The sequence below is a fragment of the Acinonyx jubatus genome, chromosome B3 (assembly GCF_027475565.1).
Source record: "Acinonyx jubatus isolate Ajub_Pintada_27869175 chromosome B3, VMU_Ajub_asm_v1.0, whole genome shotgun sequence".
Classification (NCBI taxonomy): Eukaryota; Metazoa; Chordata; class Mammalia; order Carnivora; family Felidae; genus Acinonyx; species Acinonyx jubatus.
The window spans coordinates 33,915,517-33,939,205 of record NC_069386.1 but is presented as its reverse complement, the minus strand read 5'-3'; the positions used below and the strand labels follow the sequence as shown (position 1 = coordinate 33,939,205).

General features: G+C 50.0%; 1 protein-coding gene across 2 annotated transcripts in view; it reads left to right on the top strand.

Moving 5' to 3' along the window:
- The first annotated feature begins 26 nt into the window (after positions 1-26).
- Positions 27-23,689, top strand: part of THSD4 (thrombospondin type 1 domain containing 4) — a 564,068-nt gene continuing 540,405 nt past the window's right edge. Inside the window, exon 1 of one of the 2 annotated variants that reach the window (XM_027067671.2) lies at positions 27-288. The gene's annotated coding sequence lies outside the window, so the exon portion shown is untranslated. Of the gene's footprint in view, positions 289-20,717; positions 20,891-23,689 lie in introns of those variants that run through there. The other variant, XM_053223795.1, reaches the window with a different exon arrangement.

Here is a 23,689-nt window from a genome sequence, read left to right as displayed (position 1 = left end):
CAGATGACAGCGGGAGGCCGCCGGTGGGGGAGGGAGGAGGGACCGAGGGAGCGCGGATCCCGGTTCTCCCGGTCGCAAACTTCGAGCCACAGCTTTCCGCGCGCGCCCGAGCCTCTGGCCGCCCGCGCAGCCCGACGCCGAACCGGGGCGCAGCGGGAGCCCGTGCAGGGCGGGCGCGGGGCGGAGGCGGCGGCCGTCCATGCGGCGGGCTCGGGGCTGCCCGGCGCCGGGAAGCACGCGGGGGCGAGGCGAGGCGGCCGCCGGCCGCTCCGGGACGCGGACCGCCAGGTGAGCAGAGCCGCCCGCGCCCCCTGCGCCCCGCCCGCGCGGCCCCGACCCGGCCCGGCCGCTGTCCTCCTCCCGGGCCCGCTCTGGACCTCGGGGCGACGGCGCGGGCGGCGGGCGCAGTGGGTGTGTCCGGGGAGCGGGGGGCTGCGCCCGCACCGGGCTTGGGGAGCCAGCGCGCGCTTGGTCCCAGCCGACGGCTGCGCCGCCTCTCCCTCCCTTCCCTTCTCTTCCCTTCCCGGGGGATCTGCTGTGTCCCGGCGCCAGCACGCACTCCTCCACTCTCCAACTCTGAAACTCTAGAGACAGCCAACCTGGGCCGTCCTGTAGTCGGGGCCCCGCGCTCCCCGGGTCGGGGCGGAGGGGGGCCGGCGAGTGCACACCCAGCCCGTGCGCCCCGACCCCTGCCTCGCCTTCCTTCTGCCCCGGGCCGGAGAGCTGATCCGGTCTCGGTCGGCGCGCATCGAGCCCCAGCCCGGGGCCTCGGCCACGCCGTTTTCTAGAAAGCCTCAAATCCTGGTGTGTGTCTGAGCTAAGCCGCTGCAGCCCCGCGCCAGCGAGAGCCGGAGTGGATGGGTTGTTTCCGCCAACTCCGGACACTTCCTCAAATGCAGCCCAAGTACCTGCAGCCCCTTGGCGCGTTTATAGGATTGGCTTTTGCAGAAGTAGCTCGTGGAGCTTTAGAGATCTGGAAGTTAGTATTTTTTTTTTCTTTCTTCTAAATAACATCAGCCCTAACTTGGGAAGGGGATTTCAGGGCGTTCTCAGGACCGCTTAGCATCTGGAAATTGCGGGTCTGGTGTTTGCTAAGCAGCCGACACCCAGCCCCCCCCCCCCCCGCCGCCCCCCGCCCCCTCCCACCGGCCTTCCCTACTGCCTGTTAAATGTGCATGCTTGTGTCTCTTCTGCCTCCTTTGTGACCGACCCCCACCCCATTCCGCTCAGTAAGTGAATCAGAAGCCTCGGACCTGGGTAGCTGAAGCGATTGTGGGATGCCTGTTGGAATTTGGAATAAGAGACATGCAAGTCTAAGGAATCATCTTGTCCAACCGTCCTGCACAGCTGAAGGCACCCAGGCACAGAATTATAATCTAAAGATTTTTCAAAGATCACACAGCTCTTAAAACCTGCATAACCTGCATATGTCTTTACTTCATTGATAAAGGGGTGATGAAGGGCTTTATGGGATCTTACTGGGTCTCGATATACAAAGATGCAAACATTTTCAGAACGTGATTGAAATACAGTACTACTCAATTCCTATAGATTTTTGTTGGCACCATAGTTGAATTCCTTTAGAAAACAAAATCCTAGCCCTGGAATTAATTCGAGGAAGCAGATGGGAGTCCTGGGACTTTCCTATAAAGCTCTGCAGGGTTGGAGCAGGGATTTCCCAGAGGTCCCGGCCTGGGAAATGAGTTTGGGTGATCAGAATCCTGGAGCCTCTACTGAACAAGCCACTTGGCTGGCCGTCTTGTGAGGAGGGCTGGTCAGATGAGCTCCCGTGATCACCTCCACGCCCAGACCGGAGCAGGCAGCAGGTCTTTCTTTCAGTAAGAAATCTAACTGGCTGCTAGGAAAAAATGAATAAAATAAGATACAGTCCAGGGTTTGTGAGTAAGATCAGGGTTGGATATTTTGGCTTGGAGGCTTTTTGGGGTTTTTGTTTGTTTGTTTTGTTGTGTTGCCTGGAAATCTGATCGTGATTGCATCCAATTATCCTAAAGAGTGGCTGGGCACTGCCCCATCCTTCTCGGTCCCCCACATTTCCCTCCATGGCACCACTTCCTCCCAGTTGGCAGGCAGCCTCAGGGTTTGAGAGCCCCATCCTGTCCCCCACGTTTAGAGCACATTCATTACCAAGTTCTGTCCACATTCTTTTGTGATATCACAGGGGTTCATTTTCCTTGTCTCCGTTCCCTCTGCCCCCTCCGTAAACCATGTCCACATTACAGTAATCATCTCGCCTCTTGACTCCCAGCCACGAGTTACTTTTTTCATTTTAATCCATCTCCTTTCATGCTGACAGATTAATATTCCTAAAATTCTGATTTCGCCACATCATTCCTCTCAAGAAATCACAACGTGCCCCCCCCCTTCCCTGCATTCACTTCTGTTTATCTTCTCCAGCTGATGTTTTTGGGCATCTGCTGTGTTCGAGGGACTATTACTATGTGCTGAGACTTAAACCGAGCACAGGACAATATCCTTGCCCTGGATTTGTTGACAGGCTAACAGATGATAAATGGCCACCCCGGGGAGACAAAAAGATGTTTAAAAAAAAAAAAAAGTCACCGCGAAACTAATGCAAAACGTTGGTGATGTGCAACATATCAAGGAGACACAGATGAGGAAGAAGTTTTTTCTGCATGCAAGGGGCTATGAAAATTACAGCTGGGCTTTGAAGCCTGAGGAGGAGTTCAAGGAGATGGGAAAGCCGGAAGGAGAGGGAGCATGCCAGGCAGAGGGAAGAGCTCCAGCAAAGACCTAGCGATGTGAATGTGCTGGAATGGACGTGATAGACCAGCACAAGGCCAGGCTTCGTCTGGACAGTTAGGATTTGTCTTAATTCAAGTCCGCTGATCCAAGAGCAGCCCACCTCCTACCTGCCTGATGTACCCAGTGTCTTTATGGTGGTCTTGTATGCTCTCTAACTGCCGCTCAGAAATTCATACCTCCTGTCTGCTCCTCTAAATTCTGCTAGGTAAGTGTGCCTCAGCCCCTCCTGCACACACCCGTCTCTCTCCTCCCTGAACCCATCTGAAGTGCTCCCCTGCCTCCTTTTTTTTTTTTTTAAATATTTATTTATTTTTGGGAGAGTGCAAGCGGGGGAAGGGGCGGAGAGAGGGGGGCAGAGGATCCGAAGCAGGCTCTGTGCTGCCAGGCTGACAGCAGCTAGCCGGATACTTCAAGGGGCTTGAACTCAGGAGCCGAAGCTGGATGCTCAACCGGCTGAGCCACCCAGGTGCCCCGCTCCCCTGCCACCTTTGCCACCTTTGCACAGACCGTGTGTTCAGCCTGGACACGATCTAGCGGGCCAGCCGCCGGTCCTGGGCACCCTGAGGCTTCTCTTCCCTCCACCTTTCCGGGCTGCGTAGCACAGTGCCAGCCCGCGACCAGCACCGGGTGACTAGACAATGCAACTGGGTTGGACCTTCCAGTCCCACTTTGCCTTCTTTGTCCTCTTGTCTCTACTTCTCCCACCTTTTATCTTTTTCTGTGCGTGCAGAACTGTGGTATTTATGTACGTAGGTGTGGATGCAAAGGTTTCTCGTGTCCGTATGGACTCTTCTCTGTGAAAATAACGGACTGGCAGTGTTAGGCCAGGAGCTACCGCCTACCACAGGCTGGCGCTGGGGAGGCTGAACGTAAGTGGGAAGCTCTGGGCGGCCTCTTGCCCTCTTTCGGTACCCCTCTCCCCTCCTCCTGCAGGACCCGTGGACTGACGCTGGGGGCGTCATTTCTGGGCCTCTTTGCCCTCTCTTCTCTCTCCGGGGCCCTTCAGAACTGACTTCTCCGGTTTCCGGAGCCTCACTGGCCCGATGCTCTCATGCTCAGGTCGCGGTTCGTGAGCACTGGGGTGTGCTACGCCTGGTGCCTTAATCCTCCCACCAACCTGCGAGAGAGCATAATCCGCATTTTACAAGGTAGAAAACTCCAGCTTACTTGCCTTAGGTCAACAACTCGGGTTTTGAACCTAAACCTTAGAACCCAGCACTCTAAGCCAGGTGCTCTTCCCACTATACCCCTGTTTCCTGAAAGGGCTGTGTTTGGAACATCTGAATCAGGATTAGGATCTGCTGGGACGACGCTCAGATTCCAGAGTGGAGGCAGGGCCTGGAAGTTGGCATTTTTCAGACTGCCTCAGTGATTGTTCTACAGACTGGCTTTGAGGACCCCTGCCCTCGGCTGCCTTAACAATGAGGATCCAGGGACAGGTGGTGAGTTAATAATATTAGCCGCTTTATCCCAGGTCGCATGGTCCTTTTTAACAGAAGCTCTGACCTTGACTCTAAGGAGGGAGTGCTGGTTTGTCATGGCCCAGGCCAGGCAGAGAGCCCTCTTTTGGTCAAAGGGGTCTTGAGTTCACTCCTGGAAGCATGATCCCCACCTCTCCCCGCAAAGGTGTGCAAGCCCAGCCCCCATGAGGCTCACTGTGAATTTATTTCTGGGCCTGAGCCAGTGCTGAGGGAGAAGGGTCAGGTGGGTTGGTTCCAGAGCCCCAAGTTTCCTAGGGTAGGAAGTGGGTTGGGACTCCCCGGATAGGGCTGACCCCGTGTCGTGCCAGCCACTCTCTCCCTCTCTTCTGAGTGGGGTCTGCTCACCAACAGATCCCTTTTCTTCTACAAGCCCTTATTTTGCACCCTTGTTCGGTCTCTGCCACGTGTGACAAAGGGATGGCCAAAGCCTGGGGGGCTGGTGGGGGGACCCGCCCTGGGTGCTCAGTGCCAGGGCACATCCTATTTGTCTTACCTTCTCTGTACCCGGTCAGGGCTTGGCAGGCACTGTGTGCTAGAAAAAAAAATGTATATAAATAATATATATTACTTTATAATATATATAAATTATATATATATTCTATATACATATATATATAAATATACACGTAATATATATGTGTATATATAAAACTTCAGGACCCCTCAAGTCCGGGGGTTTGTGTCTGAAGGGCCAAATATTGCAACCTTTTATTCCAATCCAGCGAATGAACCCCTTCCGCTGTGCAGTAATAATAATAATAATAATAAATAATAATAATAATAGTGAGTTATTCACTCAACATCCTCTCCCCTCTCCGCTCCCTCCTCGGGTTCCCGTTAGAATCCTCAAGGAAGAACCTAAGATCCAGACAAGGAGCAAGTGTCCTCCTCATGGTTAGTTGTCCCAGCAGAGCGGCCTCTGCCTGCTCAACTCTTTTCGCCTCATCTTTCCACGGAACGTGCCGCGCACGTCCCTCCAACGAGCCTGGCAGAAGCCGCTCACTCATGCGGTGCCCCACAGTGCTCTCCCTGGGCCCCTCTCCTCCTGGGCGTGGTCCCGAGGACAGAGAGCGGGGCTGACGCTGTGGTGTCTTGTCTAGTGACACCGGGCAGCCTGCGACCTGGGCTGGGCAGCGGGCAGGCCGGCCCCACCCGCCCAGCCAGCTGGCTGGCTGCCTGAGGGCTGGCCAGCAGTGAGGACCCAAGTAATGAGTGATTAATGGGCGCCCCATCTAATCTCCTGCCAGGGGAAATGAAGGGCCAGCCGTGGGCTGGGGCTCGTTGTGACCTGCTCCAGGTGGGCTTGGAATGCACCCAGCTCAGGATGGGGATTAAGGCTTGAAAGACAGAGGGAATGAGATGTTAACCCTTTAGGCCATGGCCCTCTGAGCCCCAGCGGGGAAATCGCTAGGGAATTATCTGCAGGGACCTGATGAAAGGGGAGCACGGCCTTTGATTTATGGCGGGGATGCAGCCACAAGACTACCAGGGGGGTGGGGGGCGGGGTGACAAGCCACGCCTTTGACTTAACCATTTTTCTTGGAGGCTCAGTCAAGAGAGATTAATTTCTTGCGAACATGGATACGTGGACAGCTGGGAGGCCGCTCTACCTGATTCCTTCTTGGAAACCTTCCGATCGTATCAGCGAGTTACAAATTGGTAGTTGCCAGACAGACCTTTCTTCCTGAAACGCAGTGCCTCGGGTCACATGTCATTTCAGGGCAGAGAGGAGGGGGTGTGGCCCCGGCTGGACCACAGCTCTAGTGGTAGGATCCACCTTTTCCTGGGTCGGGCAGGAGCACAGTGGTGCTGAGGGTGGGCGCCCCCTGGAGCCGGCTCCCTGGGTTCAGGCGTTGGCCCCACTAAGCTGTGGGTTCCTGGACAGCTTCCTTTTGTGCTGTGGTTCTCCCGTCTGCGAAATGAGGGTGAGAATAATACAGACCCTGGGTGAGAGTCACGCGAGTGTGAGATGCTTACAGCAGCCTTAGACCTGTAGAAGTGCCATCGTTTTTTTCTCACTTCTCTGGCTAAACCCCGGAGACCAGACCTTCTCCGGGAAGGGCATAAGCAGCTACTCTGCAGGGTCTCTGAGAATGGGTGAATTGCTTTGGCTGAATTGATGACGTACCCTCTGATTGATCTCGCTTGTTTGACCCTTGACCCTCACATGCCTTGAATTCTGATCCTCCTTTCCCCTCCCTTTGCTGTTGGCCCTCTGGCCTCCAGCTGCCCTTTGGATTACACTGCCCTGCCCCTTGCCCCCTGCCTCCATGCAGGGGCCGGATGTGGTGCATCAGGGCAGTGATGCCTGCCTGGTCCGGTCATGGCACGGCCACTTCCGCACCAGTTCTGCCCACGGCCAGCCTTGCCGTGACCTGACGGCTGAGGACGAAGAGGGCAGCTGCCTTGCGAGCAAAATTAGGAACAGCGGAGACAGTCTGATCTGGATGCCAGTCACAGCGCTGTCCCCTTTTCTGGTTGCTCTCAGCTCCCATTGCCTCATCCTTGATCGAGGCTAATAATAGTAACACTTATCTAATGGTTGAGAGAAGGTCAAACCCGACCGTGGACAGGAGGCCCTTTGGACTGTGGTGGGGAGTTTACTGCTGGTTACAAGGTGGGCCTTAAGCCTGATAACGGGGTGTGCCCTGACATCTAGCCCCTAGAGCCCGTTTGTATCTTTGTGAGAACAGACAAGTGCCCAGGGCCTGCTTGACTTCACTGATGTTTTAGCGAAGGCCCAGGTTTCATTCTGCTTGAAGTTCCAGGGATCTTCCGGCCAGCTAAAGAGAAGGAGCTGCCATTTACAGAGCTCTGTATCAGGTCCTGGGATTTGCCTGCGTTGATTTATTTCATTCTCTCAACGATTCGTGTGAGCTAGACGTTATTATTCCTATTCTACAGCCTGGAAAACCAAGGCACAGAGAGGTTAAGGAATTTGCACCTGCTCGCACCACAAGTAGGTGTCAGAGTGATGTTTGAATTTCCAGTCATCTGACTCCAAAGCGTCATGGGAACTCATGGGCTGGTTAGTGCCTCAGTCTAATCGTAACGCACTGGAAAGTCTGATGGTAACCACTTAAAAGTCTAACTGTAACCCACTTAAAACCTTTTAAAAGTTGAGATGTCATTCACATACCATAAAATTCACCATTTTAAAGTATACAATTCAGTGGTTTTAGTGTATTCACGGAGTTGTGCAATCATCACCCATTATATAATTCCAGAATATTTTCATCACCTGCAAAAACTCCATATCCTTTCGAAGTCACTCCCCGTCCTTCCTCCCCAGCAACCCCTGGAAACCTCTCATCTACTTTCTGTCTCCATGGATCCTGGACATTTCAGATAAATGGAATCCTACAATATGTGGTCTCCCGTGATTCGCTTCTTTCCCTAAGATTAATGTTTTCATCTGTCTTGAAGCACAGATCGGTGCTTCGTTCCTTTTTATCACCACGTAACCCACTTTGAAAATAAAATAGAAAACTCTTCTGCTTAGAAAAGGGGTGGAGCTGCCGTCCCAAAACAGATGCAGCGCAAAGAAAGGGGCCCTCAGTCTTTACTGTGGGCAGACGTGAGAGGAGTCCAAAAGTAGGGGCAGGTGGAGCGAGTGCTCCTGCCGCGTGTGGAGGCAGAAGCAGGTGCGGGCCTGGCTGGGTTCCTGCGTCCGGGAGTAGCAGGGGTGCCCAGCTGCGCTCCTCCAGACACCCTGGTGTTCGTGCCAGCGGCGAGGTCTGTCGGGATCCGTCCTGCAGAGGTGGTGTGGGTGCAGTGGGCCGACCCCCCGAGAGATGGGCAGGGAGGTTTGGGAGCGCTCTTTGCCATAGTCTGTCCAGTGTGGGTGCCGCATGGACATGTCAGTGGCTGCACAGTCTGCTGCGTTCCTTCTAACTTCAGGGGGACTGTGGTGGCAGGTGCTGCATGCTGGTGACAGCTCCGCGGATTTGCTTAAGTTTCTAGATACAAGGCTTTTTTTTTTCTGATTACAAAGGGAAGATACATTTATTGTAGAAAAGTTAGGAAATGTGGAAAAACACAGAAAAAAAAAAATTATCCATAATTCCCCAGCCAGTGATGACCATTATTTTTAATGTGTGTCTTTGTAGTCTTTCTGCACACACACCATGCACACACACACACCACACACACACCACACACACACACACACACACACCACACACAGACACACACACCACACACACACATACACACACACACCACACATACACACACACCACACACACACACATACACACACACACACCACACACACATACACACACACACACAGACACACACACACAGACACACACAGTTTTATAGAATTGGTATCTTGCTGAACATCTTGTTTGCGACTTTTTTCACTTAACAATAAACCACAAACATTTCCCCTAGGTACTGAATATTCAATATTCTTGCAAAACATGGTTATCTTAATGGTGGCAGAATATTTTTAAAAACATTAATGTTCGGGGGCGCCTGGGTGGTTCAGCTGGTTAAGCATCTGACTCTTGATTTCGGCTCGGGTCATGATTTCAAGGTTTGTGAGATCGAGCCCCGTGTCGCGCTCTGGGCTAACAGCAAGGAGCCTGCTTGGGATTCTCTCTCTCCCTCTCTCCCCGACGTGTACACTCATGCTGTCTCTTTTTCTCAAAATAAGTAAATAAATATTAAAAAATAATAGAAAAAATCCTTATTAAAAAACGTTAATGTTTGCTTATTTGGGGACTTGTTGGTTTCAGTTTTTCAATATTATTTATAAATAAAACTGCTCTTGTGCATTTTTTTTGTACTTTTGTTAATGCATAGTGCTGTTTTGGGGACAGAAGATATAAATACTCCAGAGGTATTTGATACATATGGTCTGATTGGCCTCCCAGAAAGACTGTATAATTTATAATTCCACAAATGTGTTATCTTTTAACTTGACTTTTACTGTACATGTAACTTTACCAAAACATCCCTTCCCCCCTCCTCTTCCTCCCTCTCCTCTTCCCCTCCCCGCCTCACATCTGCATAGTATACTAACTGTTTACAGCATTCTGTTTTCTGCTTGATATTTGCACATCTGTCTTTTTAACAGAGTATGATTTTGTGTAAACATTCCTCTTGACCTTGTCAGGCTTCCCATTTTTAGGCATAAATGACAGTTTCCATCATTTTAGTTAATGGTCTGGGTTTGTTCCTTGTTTTTCCCTAATCAAAAAATTAGGAGCGCCTGGGTGGCTCGGTCGGATTAAGCAGCAGAGTTTTGATTTTGGCTCAGGTCATGATCTCACGGTCCTGAGATCTAGCCCCATGTCGGGGCCCCATGGAGCCTGCTTGGGATTCTCTCTGTCCCTCTGCCCCTCTACCCTACTCACATTCTCTCTCTCTCTCTCTCTCTCTCTCAAAACAAACAAACATTTAAAAAAGATCTGGTACTACCAACATCAATCACTGTTCAGTTTGCTTTTATTTCTGCCCCTGCCTCCCCCCTCGCTTGTGAAATGGACCAGGAATCACTGTAGATGCCACCAGAGTCAGGGGAGACGGTGTTTGTTCAGCCCTACAATGAAACGAAGGGCCTCCCACGTGCCTTACTGAGTGCAGGAACATCTTAAAGATAAAGAAGATGGTGTTCCTGCCTTGGGGGGGTACTTACAGCCTGGGGAGAGGGGTCCGGCGGAGAGAATGATGGGTGTGATAAGCATTGTGCAGAAGGAAGGCTGGGGGCCCGGCCGAGGGGCATCAGACTCTGATTGGTGGGAATTCAGAGACTTGACGGTGCTCACACCTTAACGGGGAAACCGTGTAAACGGAAGGGAAGGAAATAGGAGGCTGTTGGATTTAATGGCAGGGCTGCATTCTTGAAGACCTCACAGGATTCCCATCTCTCATAACGGACCCTCTTTGCTCCCACAGAACAGAATGTAAAGAGAGTGCCGGTGTGTTTGAGAAATTCTCAGAAAGTGTAGTTTTGCTTTAACGTCGCTTTTCGCGTGGTGGGTCGCGGTTATCTCTAACGTTGTGCTCAGTGGGTTTGCTCGTAAATTGCTCACTGAGTATCTCATGACGGTTTTTTGGCTCCCCCAATAGCCTTGCTGGTGGTGGTGGTGGTTAATCATCATCATCCTCGTGTGTTTTTAATCTGGCACCAACATTTGACACAGTGCCTAGATCAGGGGTCGGCAAACTCTTTTCCCTAAAGGGCCAGAGAGTTCATATTTCAGCCTTGCAGGCTAGATGGTGATTTGTTGCCGCGAATCACCTCTGCCTTTCGAGCATGAGGGCTGCGGCAGACAATATATAAACAAGCGGGCAAGTCTGTGTTCTAGTAAAACCTTTTTTTATGGACACTGCAGTTTGAATTTCATATCATTTTTGTGTCATAAAATAGAATCCTGCTAACTTTTTTCTTTTTTTTCTTTTTTTAAACGTTTTATTTATTTTTGAGACAGGGAGAGACAGAGCATGAACAGGGGAGGGTCAGAGAGAGGGAGACACAGAATCTGAAACAGGCTCCAGGCTCTGAGCTGTCAGCACAGAGCCCGACGCGGGGCTCGAACCCACAAACCGCGAGATCATGACCTGAGCCGAAGTCGGACGCTAAACCAACTGAGCCACCCAGGTGCCCCTAATTTTTTTCTTTTTTAAAAATTTATTTAAAAATATGACAAAGCAGGCAGTGAGCAGGTTTGGCCTACTGGTCAGTTTGTTGACCCCTGGCCTAGGTGACTATAATATTTGAAAATTGTTTTAAATTATAAAAAGTGAATGTTAAAATATCCCAATAGTTAACAAAATCACTCCTAGAAGTTTGAGTGTTCATAAGAGTGTAGAGCTTAATTCACAAGTTCTAGCAAAAGACTGTGGGTGTTTACCATCTTGGGTGATATCAACATAGCAATTACTTCAACACAATTTGTAATTCTTTTTTTTTTCTAATTGTTTAATGTTTACTTATTTTTGAGAGAGAGACAGAACGCGAGCAGGGGAGGAGCAGAGAAAGGGAGACACAGAATCCAAAGCAGCCTCCAGGCGCTGAGCTGTCAGCACAGAGCCCGATGTGGGGCTCGAACTCATGGACTGAGAGATCATGACCTGAGCCAAAGTCAGACGATTAACTGACTGAGCCACCCAGGTGCCCCTATAATTCTTGAAGTAGTTATTCTGAATTAAAAAATTTTATTCATACTCTTTCAAAATTTAGGCATCAAATGACTTTATTAATATTGTTATATCATTCTATTTTATGGTTCCAGTTGTGGACCATGAAATTGTTTATTATTGTATGGTGTTGTGGAGTCTGGCAATTCTGCCTGACTCTCAACAGCCTGATGACCTATGGTGGGGGCTTTGGAACTTGATTTTGGCTAGAATTCTTACTGTAGAAGCCAGGGGAAGGCATGGAAGGAGCACCAAGGCGTATGTCTGGCACATGGTGAATGTGGAATAAACTTTTGTTCCCTCGCTTCCTTTTCTTTTCCTCCCCACCCAAACTTTCTGTGTGTTTGGTCAGCTCCAAAACATGCTGAGCCTCTTTGAAATTGTTACTTTGGTTCTTTCCACATGCAGTAAAGTCACTAACTTTTTTCAATGGAAACAAAAACAAAGGCTGTTAGAAAGCAGTTTCCCCTCCCGGGTCACCGGCTTTCCCTTGCAGAAGAATAAGCAGTGCTCTGCTGAGATCGCCGGCCGGGGCCAGACCAGAGGCCCCAGGTCCAAGGAAGGCGCCTCCAGCTGGGTGCAGACCCAGCTCTCCAGCCAGGAGGGGGGGCGCCTGGCCTGCTGGCCGCTCCGAGCCGTGCAGCTCCTGGGTGTATCTTGGTTTCAAGGATTCCAACGGTAGGAAAGCCAGGGTCCTCTCCAGATGGAAGACCACCAGCCCCGAAGGTGACCGTGATGCTGTAGCTCTTGGCTCGCGAGTGTGCTCTTGCTGTGTGTGTTGGACGGAAGGCCTGTCTTGAGTAGACGTGTGTTTGTGTTGTTTAGAGGATAATGGCGCATAACCACGTGTGCTTTCTGGCCTGGGGTCCGGCAGGATGTAAGAGGAGGCAGCCGCTATCCCTTGGCCAGGGAGACTTTTCATTATTACGTTGGCTGGGGGCTGGTGTTCCTCCTGTGCTTTAGGAGCTCTTTGGTTTATGCACAAGTGATCTCGGAGCCAAGGGCACGGGTGTTGAGTCCTGACTTTGCATGAACTTGCCATAGAACCTCCAGTAACACATTCTCCCACACTCTCTGGGGTTACGAATTCTTCGTTCCTAAGTGAATGGTGACAACCTAGACCATTTCTGGGGGCTCTTTTCTCAGTTGAGATATGTGGGGAGCCCAGACTTTCACTCCCACCCAGCATCAATAAGGCATCCTTCCCCCTCCCCACTGGGGTGGTCAGAGGAGGCCTAGTGGAGAGTCCAGACTCTTACCACCGCCTGGCAGTAATGAGGCCATTCATCCCCTTTCCCTTCCTGCCAGTGGTGCAAATGGAGGCCAGATGAGGCACGGTAGTGAGGCATCCCTAACCTCCCCAGCCAGAGAAGTATCTATGGGACCTGCTGGAGAGCTCAGCAGTTATGATGCACCCCCCCCTTCTAAAGTCAGTGGAGGCCAAGTGGCAAATTTGGGTTTCCCTCTCACCCCTGGCCATCATGAGGTGGGGTCCTCCTTCCCTTGCTGAAGCCATATCAAAGGCAGCCAGCAAAAATGGAAGGTTTAAGTAAGATCCAGAGCCTCATAACACGATGCCTAAAATATCCAGGATGTGATTGGACATTACTCATTGTATCAAGAACCAGGAAGATCTCCAGCTGAATGAAAAAAGACAGTCAGCTGATGCCAACACCGAGATGATGGAGATGTGAGATTTATCTGACAAAGCTTTTAAAACAGCCATCATAAAATGCTTCAGCGAGCAGTGCTGAACGTGCTTGAGACAAATGAGAAGAAAATAGAAAGTTTCAGAAAAGAAATAGAAGACCTAAAGAAGAACCAAATGAAAGTTTTCTTTAAAAAAAAATATTTGTTTGTTTGTTTGTTTATTGAGAAGGGGGAAGGGGGTAGAGAGAGAAGGAGAGAGAGAATCTCAAGCAAGCTCCACGCTGTCAGCCCAGAGACTGACGTGGGGCTCGAACTCACACACCATGAGATCATGGCCTGAGCCCAAACCAAGAGTTGGATGCTTAACTGACAGAGCCATCCAGCGTCCTCCAAATGAAAAGTCTTCAAATTTAAAAATATAACAATTGAAATAAAATCTCACGACGATGGGCTGAACCACAGAACAGAGATGACAGAGGACAGAATCCGTGAACTTGAAGATGTAGCAATAAAAACTACCTGATCTGAACAACAGAGAGAAAACAGACTGGGGGAGGGCAAAAAAACAAGGTGAGATCATCAGGGATCTACAGGACTATAATAATGTCTTTGAAATCTTAAGATGGAAGAAAGAAGGTAGGACTGAAAAATGCTCTAGGAACTAGAACTTCCTGAGGTTAGGCTAAGGTACGAACCCACAGAATCAGGAAGCACTAGTGAATTCCCAACAGGATAAACCCAAAGAAGTCTGTACCACAGTACGTCATAGTCAAACCTCCGAAAATAATCGGCGAAAAGGAAAAATGAAGTAGGAGGAGTTGGTCTGCCGGGTTTCGAGACCTCTATAGCTGTAGGAATCCAGTCCGTGTAGCGGGATAGGCACACAGGTCAGTGGCCCAGAAGAGAGAACCCAGAAACACGCCCATCCGATTTTTGACAAAGGTACACAGGGACATGGGAGAAACGCCAACTGGAATGGTTTCATTGATGAGCGAGGGGAGGCTGGTAGACGATGGAATGGAAAGGAAGTTTATCTGAGGGGTAATACAAACGAAAACTTGAAGGTTGGCAAGAGGCCAGGCCTAGGCCATGCGGGAGGGGAAGTCACGGAAGCCCAGGTAGGCTTTGAGCTTTTATTCATGGGAAGGATGGTGGTATCACCTCCCAAGTATGGGAAGGCTCGGTGGCAGGGGGACCTGGTGTGGAGCTGGCGGCTGGCTCCTTTTATTATTCATCTTGGGTGGGTCATCGGCAGGCAGAAACTGGAAATAGTCTGAATGAGAGGGGTAGGCCTTGAGATGTGGAGCCTTGGAGACCCGAGCATGAGATAATAATCAGAGAGGTCAGAGGGTAAGAGTCCTTACCCTGTGTGCGCAGCTCATTAGTGGGGCCTGGGTTACTGGTGATATTTTTCTAGTCCTGGTTCGGGTCACAGGGAGCGTCGACAAGGGGGACAGAAGTGACAGGAAGAGAACAGATTTGCCTGGCCATTGACGCTAGAGAAAAAGGGTATGGTTAACAGTTTTCTTCTGCTAAACCCAACTGCCTTGATTGCCCCCTTGACCTCTGGGTGACCTTTGACTCCAACGACTTGCTTCTCTTGGTTGCCTTGAATACATTTCCTAGTTCATGAGATGGCTGTCTGTTTCACATTATCATAATCTTTCAATCACAGCACCTGATGTCAGCTTTACCTAATACCGGCCCATCACAGAATTGTGTAAAGGAAGTCAGGCTAATTGCTAGGCTTCTGCCGCCTTCTGTAAGGATATATGGAGCTTTTTGGCACACGCTGCCCGGCAGCGATTGCTACAGACCATTGACTAGATTTCTATCACGTAAAAAAATAATGACATAATTCAAATGTCAACGCAGAAGCCGTAAGAGCCAAGCAAAAAAGAGGCAAATCCTTTCCCCTGGTGCTCAGAAGCACCGAGGGCAGAGTGTGTGGCTGGCTGATTTATGGTGACTGAGGCATGCTGGGCCGGGACGTGTTCTGGACAGGCAAATGCATGCGGGGACTGAGGAAATAACCTGGACGCAAGGCCAAAGCTGCCGTGGAGTGAACGGGCGGAGCACAACCTCACGCACAGCAGCTTCCCCGGCTGGGGCCCATGCCGCAGTCTGCATGTTGTGCACCAGGTAAATGTGAGTGCGAGCCTCTCTCCTGGAAATGTATGTTTGAGGTAGCGTGCCGGGGGACCTGCGAGATGGTTTAACGTAGTGCAAAGACAAGCCATGACTCCAGTGGTCAAGTGGCTTGGGTTCAGATCATGCTGCTTACTTACTAGCTCTGGGACTGCAGACATATTGTTTCAGTGCTTACAGCCTCAGTTTCCTCTTCTGTAAAATGGGGATATCAATAACACCTACCTCCTAGGATTGTCTTAAGAACATATATAAACATGTATAATTTTTTTCTTAACTTGAGAGAGAGAGAGAGAGAGAGAGAGAGAGAGGGAGAGGAGGGGTGCAAGCTGGGGACGGGGCAGGGGGAGGCAGAGAATCCCAAGCAGGCTCCATGCTCAGTGCGGAGTCTGATGCGGAGCTTGATCCCACGACCCTGAGATCATGACCTGAGCTGAAATCAAGAGTTGTACCCTTAACCAATTGAGCCACCCAGGCGCCCCACGTGTCTAATTTTATAGATAACTTTTTTCCTGAAAGAATACCACATTAGCTGTGTTCTTCCCAGTCCTGAAGTCTTACCTAGACCCGTTTTGTAGATGAATGTGGTGTTGCCCTCTGTGGATCTGTTCTTTTAGTGTTAGTGCGTCTGGGACACTCTCCTTTGCCAATACATGTGTGTGTGTGTGTGCACGTGTGCACACAGATGTACGCAGGTGCTTGCTGGAGTGGCAAGAGGCCATCCGCAGGTGGCAGGACCTGAGTTTGTATCAGAAGGAAAGGAGGTGGACCAGGAGGTTGGCTCAGCCTGAGCCAAAGCTGCCATTAGTCCCAGGGCCACCTGTTTTGACCAAGGGGGCTGGAGAATGTATTGGTCTTTGAAATGGGCTGGATCATCATCTTGGAGAGGGCCTGGGCAGCAAATCTGTGGTTCCCACAGATTTGAGCTCCCTGCAGAGCCCCGCTGTGGGAGTTTGATCTTGTTTCCTTTGATTAATGGCAACCCAGGGATTACAAACTACTCTTGGCAGGGGATGCTGGGGAGAGATGGAGTGCTCAGGGTGGGGAGGAAGGCTGTATCGGTGTGGTGTCTCGGTGTTTTTGATCCCTTGGTAGGGTGGCCTGCAGCCCATCACAGCTGCTTATTTGCATGTTGGAGGCTTTGGGGTGGGGGTAGGGGCAGAGAATGTCGTCAATAGTGTTAATTTCAGAAAGTGTTAACATTTACTGGGGAAGCAAAGTGACTGTTTAAACGCTGGGCTGGGCAACAGTACCTTGGAAACATGGTATGATCATGCTTGGAGAGAGGCCCTCTGAGTGAGACTGAATGTAAATCCTTTCTGTCATCACAGAGCACCTACTGTGCCCCAGGCCCTGTTCTAGGCTTCAGGAACATAAAAAAAAAAAAAGCAAGTCTTTGAGAAGAGTCTTTACTCTTCTGTAGTCCCACCTAAGGGGGCTGAAAGACAGATGCAAATCACATTGATACACTGTGACAATTGCTAGATGGGAGCTCTGCTGGAGACTTAACACAGAAGTAAAGACATTTAACCAGGTTTATCAAGTGCTGTAAATCAAATGACTAAGTAACATTTGGGGAAAGAAAGGGTCTTACTCCAGATGCATTTCTGCCTTTGATCTGTAGTATGAGGCCATTTGAAGTTGAAAAACCGACTTTATACAGAAGCAGGAATAAATGGCCCATTTATTTCAAATATCTTGCCTTCCTGATATTTCTGACCTTGAACGTTTTCCTTAGTTACCTGGGAAACATTCTTTAGGACCGAAAACAAATATAAACCACATCAATGGTAATGACCATGAAAAATGATGCAATTTGTATCGAGATCCTTAACTAATCTGTGCCGAGTACCAATTTCTCCAGGTAAGAAAGGAGAGGTAGGTGTTTTCCTAATTGAGCAACCAAACCTGCTGTAATGTGTTCGCTTGGAAGTATCCAGGGAGTTTCAATGGCTCTTCAGACATTTTTTTTTCCTAGATCAGATTCTGTGGGTTTTCAGGTCACTCTGGGTAAGCCAGCCAGTTTACAGAATGGAGGTTCAGTGGGAAGAAATGAATAACGTGGCCGAGTTGGACGATGACAGAGGAAAAAGGACACGTTCTGCAAGGGGCTAGGAGACAGGATGGAGCACAGAGGGCTGGGAGGGAGATGTCCCTCTGGCTGGCTTCACCCAGTTGGAAGAGGCTGGAAATGTGACCTGGCCTGGGGCTCCTCAGGGCCTGGCCCTGAATACCCTGCTGCCTGGGGCAGGCAAGTGATGACGGCCCCCGGAGGGTTTAGGAGGGTGGGCCTCTCTGTGGAGGCAGCACAGGCCTGCGGTGGGTCAGCGCCTCCATTCTGGTTCAAGGCCAGCCTGTAGCCACTTACTGAACATCAGCGATAGCAGAGAGCAGACATGGGCTCTGTTTTCTGAGAAGTGGGACTCACGTGCCTCTCTTCTGAAGACAGTGTCAAATGACGATTCAGTGCATAAAATCTGGGCTCGGGCTGCCTGGTTTTGAGTCCTGACTCCCCCACCTACTCACCGGGTGGCTTGGAAAAGTGACTTAACCTCTCTGTACCTCCGTTTCCCCGTGGCAAGTTGTCGTAAGGCTAAAAATGAGTTCATGTGTGTTAAGCATATCAAATGCCATCTGGCACATGGTAGCCACTGAGTAGATGTTTGCTGGCATCCTTGGCCTCATGACTATTATGATCAGAAATGATAGAGTATGAAAACAGCTCATCCTGGCTGACTTTGCTCTAGGTGATGTTCATGGCATAATGAACAATCACGTCCTGACCTGTTTCACCTCCTAGCACATCCACGAGGCACCTTCGGTCCTTTAGGAAAGCACCCATCCATCCATCCATCCATCCATCCATCCATCCATTCATCCATCCGTCCATTCACGTGTTTATTACTAAATGGCTAACTAAGCATGATTCTCTGCTAGGTGAGAGGCAGTGAGTCTAACAGTGAAAAGAGGGCCAACTCTGGTGTTGGCGATCTGTGTTTGTCCCTGGCCTACACTCTACCTGCCGTGTGGCCTCGGTTTTGCTGTGATGATTAAATATCATGTCCCATATCAGGTGCTTAGTGAAAGTCGGTTCCTGACTCTTCTTCTGCTTTATTGTTAATGGAAGACAGATGGGGGTTGGACACCGATGTTGGGAGCCTACAGCCTGGTACTTTTGTCCACAGACAATTTGCATGTCAGGTAGGGGGCGCCGCAAAGCGTCGGCCACTGTTCTGGGAGAAGAAAGTTGGCGGAAATGGCGGTGGAGCCGAAGTGTTGGTGATATTGGGGAAGACGGGATTGGGCGGAGCATAGGCCCAGCGTGGAGGCCCTTGTTCTGTCAGGACTTTCTGGGGGCGGCTTTCGCAAAGGAAGGGCAGCTTCTGTGACTTGCCCCCACCACACGTTCCTGGGTGCTGATTTGGGGTGTGGAACTGCCTCCTGAAATGTCTGGTCCTCATTCTTGTGGCGAGTCCCTTCCACCGCCCCAGGGAGTAGGGCTTTTGTTTGTCTGGCTGACCGCTTTACATCATGGGGGTTCCAGAGGGGGAGAAGCCTAAGTGTGGGGGGAAGATGGGGAGGTGGAACTGGCTCCTGTCGTGGTGATGTGGCCTCAAGGTGGGCCTTTCTGAACCCACGCATGGGAGGCTGAGCAGATCCTTTTCTTCCGGGGACCACGGAACTCAGGTGGGTTTTTCCAGGAGTTCTGGTCAGGCCATGAGGAGAAGGGGCAGGAAACATGCTCAGAGGTGGGCCTGTTGGTAAAGGGCAGCAAAATAGTGCCCCTGTCATCTTTGGGGTTGGGAGCCACCTTCCACCCTGAGTTAAATCTGTCATGGCTCCTCTTTCTGTCTCCGCCATACTGAGCCTTAGAACCCCGTGCCACTTCCTCCGGGTGCGTGGGGACTGTGACTCTGGCCTGACCCAAATCAGGTGACCGTTCAGCCTTCCTGCAGGATCTTTGTGGAAAGGAGAGAGAGTCGGGCCCTGGGCTTCCCCCAGGGAGCCTATGTTCTAGCAGCAACTACATCGTTGGATTTGTTGGTCGCTGTCAAGAAAAGTTATAAATCCACAGACGCAAACCTCAAAAAGCGGAATCAGCCCCACAGATAGCATGCTTACTCAGCTCCCCAGGCTCGGCACAGTGCCGCCAAATGAATTTTTGGGAAACCTCGCTTTCATCAGGTCTCTGCCTGCTCCCTACGATGGCTCTTTCCCAGCCATCTCATCGAAATTCAGTGCGGCTTCTCAGGGGCTTGGGCAATGTGGCTCTGCCTCGTCGTCATGATTTTACTCCCCCTGACCAGTTAGAACTCTGCCGTGCCTTCTGGTCTTCCAGTGCATTTAAAAAGGGCATTTAAACTGTTCTGTGAGCCACGGCGAGACATGGCTGCCCACACTGTGTGCGACGGACGCCAGAGCGTTTCCTTTCTCCTTCGTTCTTTTCTGTTTCACTTAGAAAAGTGCAGGTTATGACCCACAGAACAGACAGGGGTTGCGGCCCACGGTTTGAAAAGCAGAACTGACATAACACAGTAGTGATCACGGAAGCACAGGTGAACACCAGGAAATGGCAGAGTCCCTCTGGAACAAGCTCCTCAATCGCATGATCGGATAAAAGTGATGAGTCAAATCTGATTAAGACGTTGGTCAAAAAACATTCTGGACCAGTGGCCTCCGAAACTTTTTTTTGGATGGCACCCTCCATTGGTAAAAAATGTCTACACGTACAGCTCCCGCATAGTGTTTGGTTATCATTTTTTAACTAATGTATGATGTGACCACATAAGATGTACACCCAAAATATAAATTCTAAGAAGGTGAGGCAAAGAGGGAACAAGCCCTATTTTAAAATGACAGGTAGGGTGCCTGGTGGCTCAGTCGGTTAAGCGACCGACTTCGGCTCAGGTCATGATCTCACGGTTCGTGAGTTCGAGCCCCACGTCCTGCTCTCCACTCCCAGCGCAGAACCTGCTTCGGATCCTCTGTCTCCCTCTCTTTCTGCCTCTCCCCGGCTTGTGCTCTCCTTCTCTCTCTGTGTCAAAAAAAATTAAATAAACGTTAAAAAAAAAAAAAAGAGAGAGAGGCTAATCATGAAGGCTTCGTTCTATTATCAGCAAATAGCTGAAGGCAAGATATGCCCAGAGGATGGGGTCCATGGTTCTCAGCAGGGGCTGTCAATCTGTTTTCAAATTGTTTGGATATTTAAGATGTTTTTCTGGTTGGCTTCTTGTCAGTTGTGGAAACCACTGCTTTGCAGCAGACCTTCTTTCCTCGACATCGCCCTTCCTTTCCCGAAAAAACCAGAAAAGCTCCCTGGTACCTGGTTTTGCTGCTTCCATCCACCAGAAATCCGAAGGGAGTCACGGGTGACTCTTCTCTTTCCCTCGTGCCACAGCCATTCATTTGCCGTATTCAGGGGATTTTTACCTCCTCACAGGGGGGCGGGTCTCCCCATGTTCTCCTCCCATTGCTGCATTGCTCCCACACTGCTTCCTTCTTCCTTCCGGTTCCTCCCACGCCTGTATACACGTGATTCCCATTTCCTGCGACGTCCACGCCTGGCTGTCGCCTGCTTCAAGCCCCGGCATAAAGGTCAGTTCCTCAGAGGGACCTTCTCCGACCACTGCCTGGTGTACTTCGTGAGGCACCTCGGACTTTCTTTCATGGTGCTTGTAAGAATTGTATTTTATTTCCATCAATTTTTTTAACGTTTGTTTATTTTTGAGAGGGGGGGACCGAGCATGAGCAGGGGAGGGGCAGAGAGAGAGGGAGCCTCAGAATCCGAAACAGGCTCCAGGCTCTGAGCTGTCAGCACGGAGCCCCACGTGGGGCTTGAACTCGTGAACCGCGAGATCATGACCCTCAACCGACTGAGCCACCCAGACGCCCCCTATAACAATTTTATTTTTATATTTATGTTTCAGTTTGTTTAAAGTGTATAGTCTTCTACACCTAGACTCTAAGTTCCTTGAGGAGCGTGCCTACAGTGCCGTGTGCGTGCACGCATGTGTGTGTCTATCACCCAGTTCACGCCATCTTAATAAATATTTAATACTCCCAGCAACCCTACAGGTAGTTCCAAGCGGTATTCCCCCCGCCCCCCCCCCCCCCCCCGCCCCGACAGCCGAGGAAATTGAAAGACAGAAGTGTTAATGCCGAAAGTCACCTGCTTAATAAATGAGGCCCCTGGTCTCAGACCTAGGTCATTGAGGCTACAGCGTGTGCACTTTTTACCGGCTACTCTGGATTGCTCATTTGTAACCCGCATAGACTACAGGCTGACCGTAAGTCCCATCTTCCTTGCCGATGTCTGACCAGCCCTCTACAGCGATTTTTCTCTTGATCTAGCTTGGTTTGTGCCCAGGGTCTCTGTATAACACTATTCACCTGTTGTTCTAGACAACGCTATCCTTTCCTCTGACAGCTCCAAGTCCCTGAATCTTATCCACCTAAGCTAGATTGTAAAGGGAGACCACTGACTCATCCTTTTCTTGAGTCTCATGATAAGTAAATAATTATTGATTAGTTGATCATTATTAGGAGCTTGGCAGAGATTTCGTCCTACTCTCTGTCTTCACACAGACCCACTGCCCGGCCAAGAAGACAATGCCTTGGATTCAGAGGAGTTTTAACTGTTCCAATTTATGCTTGTTGGCCTTCTTCCTGGTGGATCTCAGTGTAACTTCTGGCCGAGACCCAAGAATTTCAGGGTCTTCAATGCCATGAGTAATTTCATGAGTTGCTGATGGCTAATTAGGGGTGATTACAGTTAAGAGGCTTTACTTTCTTAATAGCCCCCAGAAAGGGCCGGTGGTAACTTTTAAAATCTTGATTATTTTCCCCTGCAAGTGGAAGGCTCTGATTCGCATCACTGTCTTTTCTTAAGTCCTTATAATTTATCTCACCATCCCCACTTCCACCCCTTTTCTGGTAAGAAAGAAATCTGAAGGGGAAACCGATGATTTTGGAAAACTGGCTTTATTAGAGAGGACCCCTGGGCATGCCTTGAAACCTCGCTTCATCTGTTGCCTTTCCCTGAGAAGGAGGTACAGGAAGAGGGGAGACTGGGCCGTGGTTTTTCTTCCCAAGTTCCATTATATCCCAACCAAACCTCCCATCCCGGGCTTTCTGATGCCGTTTATAGTTTACCTTTGAATCTGTTGGTTCATCTGACAGTGTTAAGACATTCTGTGTAGTAAGGGCTTCCGAGGAGAGGTGTATTTGTAGGTGGGGGGGTTCTACCCTCCTCTTTTTCCTGGGATGACACATTGCAGGTGTCGCTTGACCTCTTCCTGCACCAATGCCAGCAGAGCTACTTGATGATGAGTGTCGCTCGGGTGCCAGGCACGGGCCAAGCCCAGTGCACATGTCCGCCACTTAATCCCCACCACCTGTGTCAATCCCTTAGGCAGTATTTTTTTAAACAGTTTCATTGAGATGTAATTCACATAGTGTACACCTCACCGATTTAACATCTCCAATTAAATGATTTTTAATACATTCACGGGTTGGGCAGGCAGCCATCAGCACAGTGTAATTTGAGACCACTTTTGTCACCCCAGGAGGAAATCTTGCACCTCCCCTTATCCCCTCCCAACCTTTCTGACCCTGGCAGCCGCTAATGTATTTTTTGTCTCTATAGATTTGCTTACCCCCAACATTTCCTGTAAATGGAATCGTGCAATATGTAGTCTCCTGTGGCTGGCTTCTTTAACTCAGGATAATGTTTTCAAGGTTCATGACGATGTAGCATGTATCAGTACATCATTTCTTTTTATTATTAAGCAGTATGTTTTTTCTTTTTTTTTTTAAAGTGTATTTATTTATTTTGAGAGCGAGAGAGAAGATGAGTAGGGGAGGGGCAGAGAAAGAGGGAAAGAGAGAATCCCCCATGCTGTCAGCACAGAGCCCAATGCGGGGCTCGATTCCACGAACTGTGAGATCACGACCTGAGCCTAAACTAAGAGTTGGACGCTTAACCGACTGAACCACCCAGGTGCCCCAAGATTTTTTTTTAACGTTTTAATGTTTATTTATCTTTGAGTGAGAGAGACAGAGTGCGAGTGGGAGAGGGGCAGAGAGAGAGAGGGAGACACAGACTCCAAAGCAGGCTCCAGGCTCCGAGCTGTCAGCACAGAGCCTGACACGGGGCTTGAACTCACAGACCTCTCGATCATGACCTGAGCTCAAGTCGGACGCTTAACCGACTGAACCACCCAGGCGTCCCCTGTTAGGCGGTCTTTTTACCCCTAAATGTACAGTTGGTGGAACCAAAACACACAGAGGCGAAGTGACTTTCCTGTGGTCATGTAGCCTTTAATAGATGGAGCTAGATTTCCAATGCAGGGTTGCCTAATGCCGACTCTGATATTAGCCAGTCTGAGATAATCATACTAATAGTAATTTATTGAACATCTTTTATGGATCAATGCCTATGCTGAATGTCCCATAAATCTGTTACCTCATGTTCG